The sequence below is a fragment of the Diceros bicornis genome, chromosome 25 (genome assembly GCF_020826845.1).
Source record: "Diceros bicornis minor isolate mBicDic1 chromosome 25, mDicBic1.mat.cur, whole genome shotgun sequence".
NCBI lineage: Eukaryota > Metazoa > Chordata > Mammalia > Perissodactyla > Rhinocerotidae > Diceros > Diceros bicornis.
Genome location: NC_080764.1, coordinates 36,248,563 through 36,254,576, shown reverse-complemented (window position 1 = coordinate 36,254,576; position 6,014 = coordinate 36,248,563).

Below are 6,014 nucleotides of genomic sequence, written 5' to 3'. Positions count from 1 at the left end.
ATTATACTACTGTACCTCTAATTACCCAGGACAATAATGGGCATATAAGTCACTCAACAAAAATAATTCAATATTTTTGAAGTATTGTTGAAATGACATCCTAGGATTATTCATTAAATATTTCTATACACACATCAACAATTATTTTGACAAGTAAAAATATAACTATTAAAAGAGAATTATTTATTCAGTGTAAACTCCCAAGAATTTAAGAATGGCTGAGTTTTGAGACATTCATTATACTTTAGTAAGCTATTATAGGAAATACTATGCCCTCGACACTGGATGTGTTGATGTAGCATCCAGAAAGTAATACATACAGAAAAGATCCAAAAAATAAATAAAATAATAGAGGAGCACCAGTAATTGATGAAACAATTTCAAACAGCCTGATATAGGAAATGTGTGGAACACATGCAATTATAGTCTTCAAAAAAAAGGGTGAGCATAAGAAATATTTGATCAAATATTGGTCAAAAATTTCCAAAATTTAATGAAAATATAAACTAACAGATTCAAGAATCTCAGTGAACTTCTGCCTTAGTAATACAGTGCCAAGCCAGAAGGACAAATAACTGCAAGGCAAATTTGCTTATTTTAATTTTATTAAAGAAGAGGTTTATTTGAGTCAGTGTCTCACATTGGGTTAACAATTGTCAGCATGTCAAAAATATTTTAAGCAATCTGGTTTGTATTTTGTAATTTCGAGAAAAGTGCAGATAAACATTATTGACCAATTATTGGTTTTGAGATGTACAAGCTTTGGCACATAATTCGTACTAACAGTTTTATATTTCTGTAATAAGATAGTGATTCTTATTTGATATCGTGTTATCAGAAAATGAAATTTAAACTTTATGTCTCTCTGGCAATCAACAAAGAGCCACAAAGTATCCTCACCTTAATTTAAATGTTCTAGGTGATTTTTTTTCAAGGCACAAAATATAAACTAGTCACTCCACCAAAGTAGAGATGCTGTGGTAGCAGTGGGGGTAACCAGCAAAACTAAGTCTATAATTCTTCTCAAACAAGTAAACATACACGTGGCTAGAAAGAGTTCCCTCTTTCTAGCTGTAGGCCTCTGCCTTAGCCAGAGGCAGACTTCTCTGAGATTTTACTAGAGAAGACCATTATGGAAATGTGAAGTCTAAGAAATAATAATCAAATTGCGTTTAAGTGCACTCTAAAACCAGAAGGGCAGGATATCTGAGGCATTAACTAAATTAGGGAAAGAAACGATGGACTTTTTTTCCATTTGTTTATTATTTTAAAGTAACATTTACGATTGCTTCAACCAAAATTTTATGTCTAAGTTGCATTTTTAAAAAGGATAAAGAGAGGGAGAAACAGAATACCTATTAGGCTCAAATATGCTTTTAGAAGTCTAAAAATGATATCATTAACTGACTTGTTTAAATATATAGTTAAATCATTTTCTCTGGGAGTGTGAGTGAACTAAAACATTCCCTTCATGAGGCAAACTATGTAAGAAGAATTATTTTCCAGCTCATGCTTTTATTCTTAAATTCAAGTTACGTAACAGATCTTCAATTATTATGACTTAAACTCAGTTGTGGCCAATAATATTTTTTAATAGGTGCCAAAAAGCCCAGAATCTTGCACATTTTAAGGATTATGTCTACTATTTTATTCCATGCTGTATTGGGGAAGTGATCTGGTGAGTGTGGGGTAGCAAGTCCAAGCTTCCCAAGATTTTTGCTTTGTTTTTAAGAGTAAGGAGATTTGTGAAAGGGGGTAGGGCTGAGGTGTCCCCACGGAGGGTTTGCCTTGCAGTCATTCAATTCTTAGAGTCAAGTTCCTCGGTAAACTGCTGTTTACATTATAGCTCCTCATGTTTCCAAGTGAAAGAATTCCTTAGAATAATCCTTCAAGCTCTTTCCCCATTATCCATTTCTCTCTGTGGGAGGAGTGAGTTTTCTGATTAGAGATTTAACAAAAAGGAGCCAGGCATGCTCAGCTTAGCTCTTTCCTCTTTTAGAGTCAGAGGTCTCTTCACGCTATAAATTTTACAACGGTAACCTCAATAGAGGAAGTTTGTGGTTTTCCAGCTATGTCTGTACCTGGGTGAATAAGTGTAATTCTTCGATGCACTGTTAGCAAGCCATGTCTTCCAACCTAGCTTTTGTCATAAATAAAGATGATATATTAATCTCCATCCGTCTGACTCCTTCATCTACGCCACACTTTCTCCTGTTGCACTCTTTGTGTATATTTGTGAAGGCTCCTGTTTCATTCTATTGCATTTTAAATTTATCTGTCTCTTTCACTAGGCTGTCATTTCCATTATAGGCTGGGGATGTCAATTCCATCGCCCTATTTTAATCGCTTAGAAGGTTTAAACATAGGAAATAGGCAATGTACGTTTGTGGAATAAATGGATGAAAATGCAGCAAGAATTCCATATGACAAAGTTTATCTGGGATATGTATTACATAACAAGTCCTAAAATAAAGATCCAGTAACCTTAGTCAATAGACTTGCTGCTGTTTACTGGATTACAAAACATAAAGGTGATAGATTAGTTCTAACAGTGAGCCAACCTTGATCCTTAGCCTGCTGCACCTTGTCGCATCAAGTGGACTTTTCCAGGCAATTACCCTCCAAACACATATGGCAGAGTTTCCTGTTTCTTCTGTTGGATAATTCATCTTTAACCGGTGGTTCTTTGTGTGATTCTTTCCACCTAGATCAAGTGGAAGAAATGGAAGTTTTATTGAGGGTGAAAGAGCCCATTGGCACAATGACAGGAGAAAGCCTTTGAAAACGCATGTATTTCTCATTCTTCTAGCAGGACAGTCTTTCCGGTTCAAACCAGCTGTTTGATTCTCTAGGGTTCTATTACTTAGACTATCTCAACTTTGAAAGCATTGCGCCGTAATTTTAAACATATATATATTCCAACACTGGTTTAGAACTATTCTTTAAGATTGAAATAAAATCCAGGATGCAGAAATTTAGGATAATATAGGTAAAGAAAAACGCATTACTGGCAGTAGAGAATGTAAACAAAAAAAGTATTAATATTTATTTGCTGAAATATTAGCTTATGAAATAAAGAATAGCCAGGATTTTATAAGTATTAAATAGAAAGTAAAACTCTTCCAGGCCATGTTATAATGTCTCAAGAATCGAGCAAGAATTTTTCCATTTCCTTTCTTTTCCAAGAGGAAAATAATAGTAATAACTATGATATTGAACCTCCTCTGAGATTTGGTAAAACATTATAAAAAGTCCAACCTGAGCACTTTTGGTTTTCATGACCTGAACTGAACATGACCTTATCCCATATATTCAGCTTCCTTTCCAAAATTGAGAAATTAGTGATTTATAACATCATGTCATTTTTGGCTGCGGTAACATATCATAAATGATGTTGCACGTTGTTACAACATGCAGAGTGTTGAACAAATATTTCTCTTTTCTTACCTCTTTCTGTGTTGTTTATTCACTTGTATTCCTAGGAGATGCCAGCTCAACACAAAACTTTCTGGCATAGAAATCTTTAAATGAGTGGAAATAACCAACGACATTTTTGGGTTAGGACTTGCACTAGCTATTGAATCCCTCAAGCCTACAGGAAGAAACCATTAAAATAGATTCCCTACATGTTCATTTTAAATGGGTCAGAAGGTTACATAACAATATAAAACAGCACACGAGAGCTTTAAAAATGATTTATGCTTTGTTACATTTATTAATACTAATAACTCTGAAAATTTTACATAGGAACAAAAACCTTACTCTTGAAAAGTATCATGTCCATCAATGGACATATGGTGTTTGTAAAATGTCCTTAGTCACAGCTTATATCCTCATTTTTAATTTTCTATAATATTTGGTTTTGTCTCTAATTTAAACTTGTCTTCTTTGTCTTAGAACAAAGTGATTCTTGGAATTAGTGAAAAAAATAAAAAGTTATATTTCATATGAAGGCATGAAATATTATCAAGAAAATATATGCTGTTAGCTTAAAGAAATAATTTAAAAGAAAAAAGGATAGGCATGTTTTATAATTCCTATTTATTTCTACAAAGAGCTTTACTCATTTACTTTATTTAAGAAAACTTTCATGTCACTTAATTCATGGCAAGCATTGTTATGAATTCTTTTCATGTATTAGCTCAAGTAATCCCCATAGTACCCCTATGAGGTAACTACTATTAGCATCCTTGTTTTCTGGGTAAGAAAATTGAGCCACACCCTGTGCTTAAAGAATTACTCAGGTGACTCAGCTAGCGAGATGGAGCTGGATCCAGAGTCTAAGCTTTTACTTCTGGGGTCACTGGAACTCCAGAATATCGAGGGGAAAAAAAGTACTCCAAAATGCTACAACATATTCTTACTTATTTATTTTTGTCCATATGCCTATGCTTAGGAAGTGAATTTATGCTTGCTTTTATATTTACAGTTACAACCACGATGCCTATACAAAATTTTACCTCAAGTTTAACCTACAATTTTATCATAAATTTTGGTCCGTTATTACATAGCGAATTTAACTATCAACTTGAAGGATGCGTAAAATACTACTATATTTTTATGTACTTTTCTTTATTTGTGGAGGTTCAGATCACATAATATTTTCTCTTATAGATATGAATACTGTTAGTTATGGTTAATATTTAGAGAATGTGGCTAAACCTTTCCACAATACTCACAACAGCTTTATGAGCAGGTACAATTATTCCTATTTAATGAGGAGGAAACTAAGCATAGGATGATCAAATAAATAATTGAGTGTCACACAGCTCTAAGGACTAATACAGGATGTGAATAAGCAGTTTGACTAGAATCTCTGTTCTTATATACACCACATGCCCTCCCATTGACTAGACCATTGTTCATAGAGAGTTCTCCAGGGTCAAAGGGTAAAGAATTTTCAAGGCTATAGATGTATTTAGCCAATTTGAAAGGGTTGTATTATTTCCTTATTCAATTGGACTGAAGATGCTGCCCAACCCCTGCCAGCATTGGAAGCTCTCTCTCTCTCTGGATCCATCTATCTTTATATCTCTATACGTACTTAGAAATATATATAGAAATATATTTGCTTAAGCTATTTTAAAAGGAAAAATAACACAATTTTTAAATATGCATTTATTTTGTTCAAAGTTAAAAATTTCACATATATGTGTATAACATTAATTTCCTTTTTTGCATATTTTTCAATAATTTTGGCATTTTTAAGTTAGTTTGTAATGCATTAGATATATTAATATAATAAAATATTATCCTTTTTCTACCCTACTTGTCTTTTTTCTTATTTTTAAAGAGGTTCTCTACCTATGTCGACACAATGGCTAAAGAATTTTCTATGTCATATTTTACAATTTTAATCCAGCAGAAGAGGAATGGTGCTTACCCATTAATTTCAATCAAGTGCCAAAATTGAGACTAACTAGCTCTGATTGGCCCATGCTGAGCCAGGAATCCATCTTCAGAAATAGTCACTATGGCGGGTTAATGAGATGTATTTGTGTGCCCGGTCCCAGCTCACAAACTCCACTCTTAAATCAGGAATTGGAGCTATTCATGAGAAAAGCGTGGACTGAGAGTTGGTGAGGTGTGGCTCCCCGAATGAATGTCAGGGGCAGTTAATGTAAGTAGGTAGAAAGAAATGCTGACTGGCCAAAATCAATAACTGTAGGCTGTATCAGTGAAAAATATAGAATTTTCTTCCTTCTCCTAGAAAAAAGTGATTCAGGTAATGACTGGTCTCTTGGAGTTTATATTCTTGTGGATGAAGACAATAAGTAAATGAATACATATAAAGCAGATGAAGGTAAGAGTTGATATATTATAAATAAATTTAGAATGTAATACTTATAATGTTTGGCAACTAGGATATTAGATTGTGCTTACTTTATAAACGTTCCAACATTTCTATGAGCTCAAGCATTTCATAAAATTTAGAAATATCTTTTAGTTAATCAAAAATATTCTTTCAAGAAATGATCTTCAGGACATATACAGTCCAATAGGAAAGATGAGAT